This window comes from Amblyomma maculatum, chromosome 7 (genome assembly GCF_055883805.1).
Source record: "Amblyomma maculatum isolate TAMU_Amacu chromosome 7, ASM5588380v1, whole genome shotgun sequence".
Classification (NCBI taxonomy): Eukaryota; Metazoa; Arthropoda; class Arachnida; order Ixodida; family Ixodidae; genus Amblyomma; species Amblyomma maculatum.
The window spans coordinates 11,517,806-11,532,277 of NC_139350.1; the positions used below are offsets into that span (position 1 = coordinate 11,517,806).

General features: G+C 42.2%; 1 long non-coding RNA gene across 1 annotated transcript; it reads left to right on the plus strand.

The window, feature by feature from the left end:
* The first annotated feature begins 5,842 nt into the window (after nucleotides 1-5,842).
* On the plus strand, nucleotides 5,843-7,979 carry LOC146182713 (uncharacterized). The gene is made up of 3 exons (XR_014708383.1): nucleotides 5,843-5,884; nucleotides 7,500-7,655; nucleotides 7,908-7,979. It is a non-coding gene; the product is annotated as an uncharacterized LOC146182713 (long non-coding RNA).
* Nucleotides 7,980-14,472: the final 6,493 nt, after the last annotated feature.

The window sequence follows — 14,472 nt, forward strand, 5'->3', positions numbered from 1 at the left end:
ACATTAAATTAAGATTAGAAGGTAGCTTTTTCATTGCCGAGAAAGAAAACGTTGCCGCAAGTTGATCGAACAAATGACCGTTTTCTCAGCCGTTTTCTTGTCCTAGTGGTTTTGCATTATCCATAAGGAACTACGCGCAGCATCGTCTGTTTATCTGGGGAAAGGAACGAATACGATGTGTGTACTTTCTAGACGCAATCCCTGGAAAATGAAAAGCCGGAAGACTCGACTTTGCCATTTCAGTTTTGGGCATTCACACGGTGGTAAAAAAAAGAAAAAAATGGCAGTTTTTCGCGCAGACTGCGAGCATGACAAGCCCGGGTACATTTATATGGCGCGCAACATATATATCGGCAAGAAATAACAAATTAGTTTGTTCCGCCTATTAGTTTAGAGTCCGATCATTCTAACCGCGCTAGGCGGTGGAATAGGAAGAAAAAAAATAGTAGAATGTTTCCACATAAGAAAAAAAAAGATTGTCGGTCGACCTTTCATATTAATTTCCAAATTTTATATAACATTGTCAGATAAATGGAAAGAAGAGATCTGCAATTGGTCTTGCTGCCAAAACATTTTTCCGGCCATACGAAATTAATAATGAAGAGGCGGAGTTTCGCGCTTATCTTCTCTGCTCTTTTGGACAACTTTGGTTTTGAATTACGCAAAATATGTTACAGTTAATTGAAAATTATCGCACTAAATATATGCATGTTTTTATTTGTATTCAGTTAATTTACGCTTTTAAAGGTGGTGTAGATGTTTTTATAAATTTTCACAAAATCGGCCGAAGAAACGAAATTTTTCTACTTTGCAGACCTAATTATTTCAAAAAAGGTTTATGTCAGAGCAGCAAAAAATCCACACTATGTTCTCAGCATAGTTATGTATTAAACAGCTAAAGCTTATATTTATATAACGTTTCAATACACAGATACGATCGCGCTAATTTAAAGAAAACAGCGAACATTGAACATTTCTTAGGAAAGTAAAAATAGTTTAAACATTGTTTAAACTTTTACTACGTATTCTCCACTATACCCCAGCTTTCGAAATCATTAAAACACCTTACATAATTTTGTTGTGCAACTAATTACGGCTACTTCAATAAGGCCCTGGTGCAAGGCGTAGCGCACCACGCAGATCTGAAGATTCTACGGCATTTGTGAATCGCCAACGACCTCATCGAGACGATGCTTCCTGAGGAGGGGGGCAAATGACACATAGAAGGCGAAGCAAAAGATGACATATGAGACGACAAGCGCGAGCCTGGAAGAGAAAGAAGCTTGAACGCAAGACTCGCTCTGGTCGACCATCCAAACCATCTATCGCTAGGCCCTCCTTGGCGTTCTACCGAGACGTGACAATATTATTGTAACAGGGAGAAATATATTTACAAAAGAGGAATAAAGATAAATACAATGAGAGACAGCCAAGGAGCTAGGCAATGAGGGCCCCCCGTTCGACGCACGTTTTTCTTAATCTTACGCAAACGAGCGCGCCACTTCGTCTTCATCATTCTCATCATCATCCAGTAACGTTTTGTCACGACATTGCAAACTAGCTGTGACAGACACAGCAAAGAATGGTTCGAAGTCGGGGCAACTGCACAGTGCCGCAAAACAGCAGCGGAACAGCGCACGCGTGCGAGTCACGGCAGCAGCGTCGCCGTCTTTGTCAAAGCGATCGCGCTTCTTGTTCGGGCGCTACAATATGCATTTATTTGCTGTCACGAAGAAACGCAACGTAAAAACACGCGTAACGGAATCCATAAAAGTAATATGACAACAGTTCAAACCCTGAAACGCGAAAAGGAGGAAAAATGCAAACTCGACTAAATAAGCGAATAAGCATCAATATCTATATATTACAGGCAGTAATAGCGAGATTATATATCTAGACAAAAAGAAACGAAAAAAAAAACGCACTCGGAGAGAGAACATAAAGGGACTACGGCGAAAGCGAAGGTTCGGCGATTGTCGACATCGTGCGAGCTCGAAAGCGGCGCGCCCAGTAGGATGAAACGCGCTCCTCGGCGCCTGCAATTTGGCCTCAACGCGCCCGCAGAGTAAACATCCACCCTCTTCCTCCGCCTGTTTCCCACCGCCTGTGCTGGCGCGTCTCACATGCGCTGTTGGCTTGCGCACGCTCTGCGCAGACTACCGGTGAACAGCAGGGAGGCGAGAGAGGCTGATAGAGGCAAGAACCTCCTTCGGTTTCACGTTCCAGCTTTAGTTCCCAGCATTGAACCAACACGTACAGCTTCGAGCAAACCGCTACAATTGCTTTTTTTTATTTTATACAAAACAATGCGCCAGACAAAATTGTTTGGGCAAGATGGCAAGTACATTTAGGAGAGTACCTTAAACAGAAATAACCGTTTCACCGTCAGAAAAGGCGGACGTGCAGACTTTTCAAAGCGCGTGGCCTCTCCACTTTTTCTCGCAGGTGTGCTTACCTCGCTAACACACGTCTCAAAAGGAAGGTCGTTTTTGTCGGCCTGTGGCCACAAAAGTCTCGTAAATTGCCTCTGCTCAACTGTTTTTAATGCCTGTGCTCAGTTGGTCCGTCGCTTCCAGCCCACAATCCACAAGGATTCCGCAAAATGTCTACAAAATTGATATCCGAATCTGAAGCGTATAAGGCGTGATGGCTCAGTGGTTACGCTCGAGTTCTGAATACAAGTGCGAAGGTACTTGTATTCAGCCAAGGAGCCAGGCAATGAGTTCGACGCACTTCTTTTTTTCTTTATTCTTCCACAAACGAGCGCGCCACTTCGTCCTCATCATCCTCTGTCATTTTTTGTCTCGACGTTGCAAACTAGCTGTGACAGACACAGCAATGAATGAATCGGAGTCAACTTTGTATGCGTAGAGTTCCTGATGCGCTGTGGCATAGGGCAGCCCACAGACGTTTTTCGCAATCACCTTCACCATTATTACAATGAAAATTTCTTAGGAGAATAAAAAAAACCGTTTATGATATCTTTTTAAACTTTGTTCACGTATTCTTCTCTACATCAATTTGCAATGTCAATAAAAACACATTGCACAATATTGGTGCACTAGTAGTTACGACCAGTCCAAAAGACCCTTAAACAGGAATTTGCAATTGCTGTAGGTCTGACTTCTTGGCCACTAAGCGAATAAAATGCAACCAGGATTGGATTTCAGGTTCTAAAAATATGTCCAACAGTAGGGAAAAGATGTCGACGGAAATGAGGACAGTAATGTTGAGATGTTGAGATGACCGGAGCGGCCATGAGCGCGGGGGTGTGCTCACCCTAGACGTTCGTTTTAAGAGGCGGTGCAGTGAGAGCTCGTTTTTGCGTCTTCAGACCGACAGACTTCGATACATATATTATGGTGAAGCTACCCAAAACTAATAAAAAATACTTCCTTGTAGCAGTTCAACGCATCGGCACTAGAGCTTCACTATTCTATCCGCCTGTTTTTCGCACCGCAACCGGACGCCAATAACACGGGGTGAAGTTAATGAGATGCGACCACTGTCGGGAAGCCCGTTTCACCAGCGCGGGCGACAGCCTCTGCCGCATGAGAAACTGCTGCGCCACATGCGATCGTTGGAAAGCATAACTGGTGCTGCAGTGGCAAAGCAAGGTATCGAATGCTAAAAAAAAGTAAAAAAAAAAAAAAAACAATTGGTAACCGGATGCTCGTGCCTCTCTCAGATGACGGCATCCAGACGGCCTGAAGTGGGCCTTTTGCCGCGCGTTCGATCTGCTGATCACACTTCATGCAGGCACGCTAGCCAGGACTGCATGGAAGAAACTGTACAGGAATGAAAATAATGTGCGCTGTCGAGTCATTCGAAAAAAAACGGATGCAGCCCAGAAACACTGTGTTTTACTGAGGCAGTTTTCCATGCCCTTAACAATTTTTTCATTCTACTAAAATTATTTGGAATACGTTGCTTGCTCATTGAACGTTATCGTCTCCTTCTGTAATTCGCGTTAAGGTGAAGGTGATTGCGAAAAACGTCTGTGTGGTGCCTGATGCCACAGCGCATCAGGAATTCGACGCGTACAAAACTGATTCTGAATCATTCATTGCTGTGTCTGTCACCGCCAATTTGCGAAGTCGAGACAAACAATAACCGAAGAAATACTTTTATAGCTGGAGAATGATGAGGACGAAGTGGCGCGCTCGTTTGTGGAAGATTAAGAAAAAGAAGTGCGTCGAACTGGGGGCCCTCATTGCCTGGCTCCTTGGCTGTTTCTCAATGCATATATCTTTAATCCTCTTTTATAAATGTATTTCTCCCTGTTACAATAATATGCCAAAATTTAAAAACCTTGAACGATTCACAAATTCCGGAGAACTTCAGATCTGCGCGGTGCGCTATAATTGGACAAAGGCGTTATCAAAGTGGCCATAATTACTAGCGCAGGAAAATTATGCGCGGTGTTTTTAATGATTTTGAAAGCGAGGTAGTGTAGAATAGGCGGAAGAAGTTTAAACAGCGTTAAAACAGTTTTTTTTTATTTTCCTAAGAAATTTTCAATGTTCGCTGTTTTCTGTAAATTAGCGCGATCGTATCTGTATTCAAATGTCACAAAAATATAAGATTTACCTGTTTGCGGATAACTATGCTGAGAACATAGTGTGGAATTATTGCTGCTCTACCATGAACCTTTTCTGAAACAAAGGCCTGCAATTTAGAAAAATTTCGTTTCTTGGGCCGATCTTGAGAATTTTATAAAAACATCTACTCTTACCCGAATAGCGAAAACTAAGTGAATACAAATAAAAACATGTATATATTCAGTCAGATAATTTTCAGCTAGCTAATTTGAACATAGTTTGTGTAATCTATAACTAAATTTGGCCAGAACAGCAGAGAAGCTCGGAACTCCGCCTCTTCGATATTATTAATCAGTCATCATGCAACAATATATAATATTTGAAGTAAATATAAAAGGTCGAACGACCGTCTTTTGTTCGATCATAGGTGGAAGCGGGAGGGGAAAGATGACTTGCGCATTTGTCGATGCACCAACTGTATAGATAAGATGGTAGATGGGGAGGCTTTCTATTTTTTTTTTTAGAAAATGTTATGTCCGCGGTTGGCTTGAAGAAACAATGCTTTTGCGAACAGAAAAAAGCTATTTATTAGACCTCGACTCGAGCGGTGCGCGCTGGCGGCCGCTCATCGGCGCGGTCCAATCTCTGGGCACGGCTGGCCGATGCAGACAGGAGAGGCTGGGGTAAAGGAGGAATGGAATGTCGAGAGGGTCGTTGGTCCTTCGTTCCCACGCGCAGCCCTTGCGAACACAACACCGCGGCGGGAATCGACGCGCACTGGTTGAGCAGTTCATTGTTCCACCTCGTCTACGAATCCCCCGCTGCGCGGCTGTGCGGCCTCCTCCCGAAGCGTTCATTTCAGAGCTTGATGAAGACGCTACAAGACTTGTGACTGCTTCTTATACCTTTCTTTAATTGCTTCCCTCGTTAATTTTCTTATTCATTGTGCGTGTATAATTTTTTTTCTTGCGCCTATATACGTTACATGTGCTCCGGTTTGTGCTTGCTACATATCTGTGAATAGTAGAGCTGTGAAATGTCGCCGGAGTACGGATTACAGCAACGGCGGGAAACCATCGGCATTCTCGGACTCAGTGAAAGCCGTCATCTTAGGCCGTGAGTATCTTTGCAGCATGCCATTGCTTCATAATTGGTTTTATATAATCTCCTACCAGTCCCAAATGTTCTCTTTCCGTATTCTCCTCGAAATAAGTGCGCGAAGCATGACTTCAAGAAATAAGCGAATTTTCGTCCGGGTTACATGCAAGCAAGTGCGTGGACTTATTTACTGGCTGCGATAGGAACAACATTTGCGCCGAAAATAGAGAAGCCGTGCATAACAGGTGTGTGTGCCACCAACGCGCGACAGAACACTATCGGCAGCCATTTGCGCAGTTTTTTGACTGCGCAGCGCGCCGCAATCAATTAGTAACCGAATACTACGCGCTCAGCTTTGTACATATATTTTAGACAGCGTCTTTTCTGCGCGCAGGAAGCCATGTTTGCTCAGTTTTTGGATTTTGTTAAGAGTTAGGGCAGTTTTTTGTTTTCAAATGTACAGACGATGCTTTGAAAACTGTCCGTGCGGTCTGTGCAAGCGAATTTTACAGTGGGGCAGACGTTATGTGCGTGATGCCGGTTGATGATTAGGCTATACTTTAGTAATAATGAACCCCCACTCATATTGAGGATTTGAAAGCCGTGAACAGCGCAAGTGAGCCCCTTTTCAAAATTTTCTTAATCGACGCCCGCCTTCTGAGAACGCACCTTCAGGTGAGGGCGCGCTGTCAGGAAGCGGCGACAATAGGAGAGCGGTTTCGCAGACGCGCTTCGAAGGCTGAGGAAAATAACAAAACAAGCAAAAAGGCGCATCAGCCGTGTGTGCACTGCGCCCCTGTCACTGGAAAGTAAACAACGTGCATGTGGGACACATTGTACAAAAAAATGACGGCCGGTATGAGGCGACCATATCGTCCGAGATATATAGCACGCGAAGCGCTCGATCACGGCGCGCACTTTAAATGGGACAGGACGTCAGGTCCGCCTGTTCGGCAATTATAGCTCTTTGTGCCTCACGTACTGTATGCATGAAGTGCACGTCATAGCCATCGTACAAAAATTTTAAGCCGAAGCAGCGACCCACGTATTCTAATTGTATAGGAAATCATTTGAGAGTAGAAAAGAGCATCTTAATAAGATGTGCATGGTTCTTTAATGAACAATATGTATAAATGGACGGTTGAATAGTTACAGTAATGGAGTATTGTGCTAATTCTTTACGGCCGTGACCGCTATAAATATTACTCAAATTGCTCTTAGCTTTAAGCTCTGGCATTGACAACCCTATCCAAAGAACCGACTAGTAGTGACAGGTTGTTTACAGCTGTTGATGAAAAGGTAGGTCATCATGCTATTATTGCAAGCATATTTGCTCCTTTTTGTACCTTTGTTTATTACAAGCAAAACTTAATTTTGTTCCCTATTCCTAGGGACGCTGCACCTCTAACAACACCCACTGTTCAGTCGCTTTCATTCAAGATACAAAAAGGAGGAAATGAACATGCACTCATAGGATAGCCTGTCTTACCGTTAGCAGCTGCAAATAACACGCCGCAGCAACCTTGGATGAGGTTTTCAATGGGGTTACCTGAGATGCCTAGCAATTTCTGCAATATTTATACCAACCGCTGCAGTGAAACAAAAAAGGTAACACTGCATCACTGTAACTGCTGCATGCACCTTTAAATGTGCCATAATTTTATTGCCTATTCTTATAGACGCAGGACCTCTTGCTATTGACTTTGTTCAGTAAGCAACCGTCTTTCATTGCTTCAATTTCTATCTCTCCATCACTTTATTGTTGCTCCGGGTGTGATCATTTGATTTTATTGTTCAAATAATATTGTTTTATCATGTGTGAATGATTTAGCCTACACATACATGCTTTCATTTTTTTAGATGTGCATCGGAATGTTTTCTACGTAGAAATGGATCGATTGAGTTGTATCACTGGTGCGAAAACCGACAGTTTGGCACCCCCAGAAGATCTGTGTCCTGTGGTTGGAAGGGGAATAAAGAAGAGGATAATCAGCGGAAAAGCCTGCCTAACAAAAGGTAGCACTGCATCACTGTAACTGCTGCATGCACCTTTAAATGTGCCTTATTTTTATTGCCTATTCTTATAGACGGTGGACCTCTTGCAGTGGCTTTTTGCAGTAAGCAACCGCCTTTCATTGCTTCAATTCCTATCTCTCCACCACTTTCTTGTTGCTTCGAGTGTCATCATTTGATTTTATTGTTCAAATCATATTATTTTATCACGGGTGAATGATTTCGCCTAAACATACATGCTTTCATTTTTTTTAGGTGCGCATCGAGAGTGTTTTCTACGTAGAAATGGTTCGATTAAGTTGTATCACTAGTGCGAAAACCAACAGTTCGGTACCCCCAGAAGATCTGTGTCCTGTGCGTGGCAAGGGTATATAGAAGAGGATAATCAGTGGAAAAGCCTGCCTTAAAACTTAGAAAGATGACACAAAAGCGAAATGCTGATCAGGGTGAGTGTCTGATTAGTTCTGTTATCCCACTTCACTTGCTAGGTGATGTGACTATACCTATATGAAGCACCTTAGTATATTTTCTGGTATACTCGCTGAAAATTGTGTAGACATTAAATTTTTCCTCGTTCAATTATTTTCAGTAACGCACGAATTGGAATAAAGCGAAGTCATCCACGCATCTAATGCCCATAGACATTAGATGCGTGAATGAGTTCATTAATTGTGTTCCTATGTGAACATGCAATAGTTTGTCGAATATATTAATATGGTAAAGGTCGACTTTTTTACTGTTAACCGGAGTAATACATATGCTCCGTATCATAGCCTTATTTGCCTATAGTTTGCGACTGCTCTTTCTTAAATTGTATTCTGCAGAGTACACGTGTGTCATCCCGTACGCCTATTTAACTCGCGAACAATTTGCAATGGAATTCCTTTTGTAATGTTGTTTCAGCTACAAATAACGAATGACAGTTGTGACAATATAGGTAGCTTTAGGTATAACGTGTAGCGCGGAAATCTTTAATATATATGATGATATTTTTATTCACCGCATTGCCTAAACCAGCCTGTTTGAAGAGACGAAATGAAAACAAATATGGATGTCTTTGGACAGGAACAGTAATCGTAGAGTCATGACCATTTTGTTTTAAATAAATTTCCCTATGTCGTGGGCTAATCTCTCGACACAAAGGAAAGACCCTTAGGTTTGCAAGATGCGGCGTAGTTTTCTCAGAAAAAAAAAAAAAACGCCTATCACTTAAGCTGGAAAACCCCGTTTTTGTCATTTCAAAATGTTGCACGTTTGGAGGCCTGCTGCTTGCGCACTAAAGTTTTGTCATCCGTTGTTTTTTACTCACCACATCAACATAACTTTTATTTGTATAAGAAGTATTGAAAGCTTGTTTCATTGATGCAGTTGAGTTAGTAAAATATTGCAAACTTTGCTTCAAGCGCAACGCGCTACAAAAATGTTTATTTTCAACCTTACATACTGGCGTGATGCGTTACGTTGTTTGAACTAAAATATTCTGTCTTTATTACGCAGGTTATATTGTTAATTTAAGGCAGAATCTGGAGATCTAAGCTGCTATGTGTGTTCTCTGTAACGCTGGAAAGCAATTTGCTTATGATTGCATTATAAAAAATTACACATTCAAAAACCATCTTCAAAAATATAGTATTGTTAGTTATGGTCAAAGCTGAGAAATGGAATAATATATTAATAGACTAGATTGAATACTACTGCACCTAGAAATAAAAAAGAATGAAAGACAGAGAAAAAGTGCTGCCTTCACTTGCGTTCTGCCATGAAATTGACAGAAATAGCGAATTAATACCATATTAAGCTAGATTATGTACTTGCTGACAAGCAGAAAAAGGCTTTATTAGCGCTGACAAGGCTTTAAATTTTACTTACAGTAAAATGTAACTAAATTCAGCAAATACTAAATTGAAGTTTTGATGCCTACTCTATAAGGGGGAGTCATATAAGCAAATCTATAGATTAAAAACAGGCATTTTTATAATTCTAATTTTACATTTTGCAGAACTCAATATATTTACTGACTCATATTAACAAAGTATTTTGCATTGTTTCCAGAGATTTCGATAAAAATCGGTGTTGCGGCATTTTCTTCAGTCCTAATCAGTTTTCCTTATTTTACCGATTTTTTTTTTAATTTTGGCCAATTTAAATATTATATGTAGAAAAAAACAAACCTAGAGCTTCAAGTTTTTCCAGAAATAAAGAATGGAACCTAGATAATGCAGAGAAATAGTTTCAGTGCCAGGATAATATTGGATCTTGCAAGAATGCAGGCTGAATTTGGCCAATATCAGGACAAGCACTTGGTTTAATATTTAATGTTATATTTTTAAACAATATAACGCAACACTTTTTAGTCCGCGATATTGTTGAGGTACTGAAGATTCGTGAGAGGTATTTGAAGATCGAAGATCTTTTTTTTTAGTCGCAGCAAATTTACCCTTTACTGCTGTTTTCGAATTTTGGGCAATTTTGATGCGTTGTGTAGAACACACCTAGCGGTCTGGAGCTCCAAATATTGCCTGGAATTAAGAACATGCGTTAGCAAGTGGAAACATATTTAGTGCAACCGACCTAATGCATCACATTCCAGTATACAAGGTTAAAAATGCATATTTTTACAGCGCATCGCTCCTGAACCAAAGTTTGCGATTTTTTAATAACTCAACTGCAAAAACAAAACGGGTTCCTAATACTGTTTGTAAATGTAAAACCTGCATATATTTAGTGAGTAAAAAATAGTAGATGACAAAATCATGGTATCCAAATTTGCAACATTTTGAAATGGCAAAAGCAGTGTTTTCTACCTCTAAAGATATACCGTAATATTTTTTTTTGTTTTCGAAGAAACTACGCCGTATCTTGCAAAACTAAGGTTAATTCCTTTGTGTCTAGATATTGGCCCACCACATATAAAAATTTCATTTGAAACGAAAGATGGTCATGGGACCTCTATTATGTTTCTTATTAAGGCACCCATATACGCTGTGAGAAAGCCACTATCAAGGGCTTATTTTTAAAATTACATATTTCGAACGGTTGGGCCATCTAAGAAAATTTGAAAGCTAGGCACACCTTCGGTGTCGCCAGCCCTCACTTTCTGTTACAGCTGCACTTGCGAAGCTGAATCAATACGTTGAGTACTTTATTTTAGCCACGAATATTGGTGTCAATTTTAAAGAAAGACCGCAGTGACGCGATTCTCGTAATATTTGTAAGTGAAATCTGTAAAGCTTAGAAATATACCTATATGTATGATCTCATGCAGGTTTTATTCAAGTTACATTACACCTGCTGTGCTTGATAGCTTGAGCCAAGGGTTAGAAATAAACCATTAGAAACAGGCGATGGAAACCGATGACGCATTGCCGGCAGCCTCTTAGGACAGCACAGTAAAGTTTTATTTTGTACGTAGGGAAGTGAGGTTATTCACTCCAAGTACTAAATATTCACGTTAGACAATAAATACGACTTCCAGAGTCGCTGAGCACGTTCGGAAACCTCTGTTTCGATACTTGCGGTTAGAAACCTCATGTGTACCATTTGTTTTCTATCTGCAGTGTTATGTAGATACCGAAACCGTTACCAGCCCATTCGCACACCTCAATTGTGCTGCTCTCAACATGATTTTGAGCAGACGAAACAATCTGCCGCTATGATGGCTGGTCCCATGCATGAGTAAGGGTGATATGCTGGCGATGGTTGCCTCGCGTCAGCCCTTTGGCGCACATGAAGGCGCGAGTTACACTGAGCGCGCTGAACTTTGCGCGCTCAGATAATGACTACAAAGCGGTAAGGATACAAATGAGTGGAACATTATTTTTCTGCTGTAAAGTACAAATACGGTCTTGTTGAACGGTTAGGCTGGCGCGGACAAAGAAACCATAGGCAACTTATAGGTCTAATGCTACACAGGGATGTCGAGCCAAGCCAAGACCTCAATTGTATTGTCCGGCAATCTGATTTTTGTATTTTCGGGGTTTCCTATTGTATCTGGGGAACGAAATACAGACGTGATGGTTCTTTATCGCTATAATGAAACGTGGTTTGTGCCGGTACTCTTCAAAGTAGCAACACCATTTATTGTGTAAGTCATTAATCAGTAATTTAAGTAAATAATGTCAATTAAGGATTCCAAACAAAACCTTTTCTGTGGCGCTCAAGGTAGCTTCCAGCAATATGTTTCTGGTTTCCTACCCCTGCCTCGGAAATGTCTTTTTTATCCCTTCGATCAAATTTGCTTGGACAAGCAGTATATGTGTAAAAATGGTGCACCTCATATTTCAAATGACTTCAGATATCATCGGATGACTACATCACTACTGATACCACTGAAGGTCCTTATAATTGCTTGAGTGACAGCCTTTTATCATTTTAACAGGCTAGGAAACTCATATGAATACGGAATGAAGGCTGATATTTTCTTTCGTATATTTTCTAGGATGCCTGAGGAGAGGCAGCGTGTACCTGAGTGACGTCCTCTCCAGGAAGACCGCGGCAGCAATCAAGCGATGGCTCGTGACAGTGAAGTAATAGGACGGCGGGCACAACGAGCAGGGAAACGTGACATCTTCAACTCAGTCTAGAAGCTGAAAGCCAGAATAAATTGATGTGAAGCCTCACAAACTTAGCTGTAAGTGACAGGGTGACAGGAACAGGGCTGTGGTCTTGACTTGAAGGGTTGTAAACTGGGACACGAAGGGCAGAACTTCCAACACATGTCAAATACTGGTAACAAGGCCTTCGGCAACACATGACAAGACTTGATGTCCACAGGAATAAGCTTTTTCTTTGGCTTTCTTGCGCCAGAAAAACAACTGAACAACTCAGCATCAGCGATAGCAACAATCGTTCTCAGAGGTCGTGGATCTCCTAACTCCGTCATACCGAAAAACGCTCAATTGAAAGGCGGCGAGGAGACACCTAGATAAAGCCGAAACCGGTGACTACCACAGCCTAGAACATTGCAGAATCATGCGCGAGTGGACGGAATCTTCGATACCCATCATAGCGCACAATGCGCGACAAAGAAATTGATAACAGAACACAGCATTGAAACGCGTGTCATAATCGGAGTGATAAGGCTGCGTGCCGGCGGCTGTGGATAAAAAGAACTAATAAATATCTGAATGGCTTGCGCCAATATTGAGTGATTCTTCACTATAACTGTGACTCAGGACAAAGCTTGAATTTTTCAAACTGTCAAGATTACAGCTGCGATTCATCGCTATGGGTATTCTTCTCTCATGTCCCCACATTACAATATATTTTGTACAAAGTTCTTGCTTCATTCCGTTATGACTCACTCAAGACTCTTACATTTAGTCATGATGATGCGGCCACTTTCTTAAAAAGTACCGCGCGAGCGGCAACTGCTCTGCGATGCTTCGCCGTAAGGTAAAGGAGAGGAGCAATCATGCGAGAGTAAGGACGCTCACAATCTCTTCTGCTGTGTAAACGTCGTCTGATAGTCCTGTCTAACTAATGCTACGTGACTCTTCCCATAAACGCCTGTTATGCATCGTGACCCAAGAGCTGGAATGCTTTTCGAAGCGAAAGCTTCACAACACCATGTAAAGGCAAGGTTGCCGTGCGTGGCACAAGCCGCCACTGCGCATACGCTGTAACCATGACAATCAGCGGCGCAGTTCCATAGGTGTTCCGCTGCTGTGCTTGCTACAGAGAGGAGGTGGGTAGCGGCATCCCAGAAAATGCCCGCCAGAGGAGCGAGGACGAGAACGATAGCTTCTCACTTGCCTGTGCACACCGCCGCGGAAAACTGCCGATTGGAGCAGGAAAGCTTCTACCAGCATCACACGCGCAGGGCGTGAAAGTGGGTTCTCTCTGCCAAGCAATGATTTCGATAACCTCGGGTGCTTAAAACGTGGACTATCGCACAGCGTACAGGCTCATCTCCATTTTGCCTGCACCGAAATGCAGCTGCCGGCGGACGGCTTCGCAACCGAATACTCTCGCAGTGGTGGCGCAGAGGAAAAACATCTCACTCGCGTACAAGAGAACCATGGTTCGAATCGCGGGGCGCCAATTCCCCATCGGGATAAAAAAATAGCTAGGCGATGGGATTCAATAAAGCGGTTTGGGTGCTACCTGTCTTGTGAACACCTCCAGAAACACGATCCTTCCCCAGAACAGGATTTGTCCACTCTGGTGTAGCAATTGGCCACAACCTCATATGAATACTCTAGGAAGTCCTGGCTCTAAGTCACCAGCGGCTGCGAAGCAACTGACCACGGAAGATGTGAGACCTGCAAGACAATAAAAGGTGATAGGAACCTATAAATCCGGACAGGCCGCCATTGGAAACTGACTCTGGTAATGTTTAACGTTAGAACCCTGTCTTGTGAGGCTAATTTAGCAGTACTGTTCGAGGAATCACATGTTATAAAATGGAATGTTATCGGGCTTACTGAAGTTAAGAGAATAAATGAACCATATACTAAATGAAGTGGGGACATGTGTTGTCGTCTCTTCGTCGCCGTGTTCACGAACTAAGGCAGATATTCATCGTATTGTCACGAAATATCAACTACAGCAGCAAATGCACTATTATTCTGCAAAACTTGTTGCGTTCCACGGCCCATTAAACCAAACACATCACCAGACAATCGGACCTTCCAGACGAGGGTGGCTCGAATAATCAACTCCTAACTTAAACCCATCATTCCACTATAACTCATTCTGTGCAGCGCGCAATAAAGTCACGTAATGCCCCAAAACAGCAACTCTCATCACGTCCATTGCCTACTCACTACGCTGCGTTTCCGCTTCGGAAAAAATAAACAGCCTTATGTTTTTAGAATTA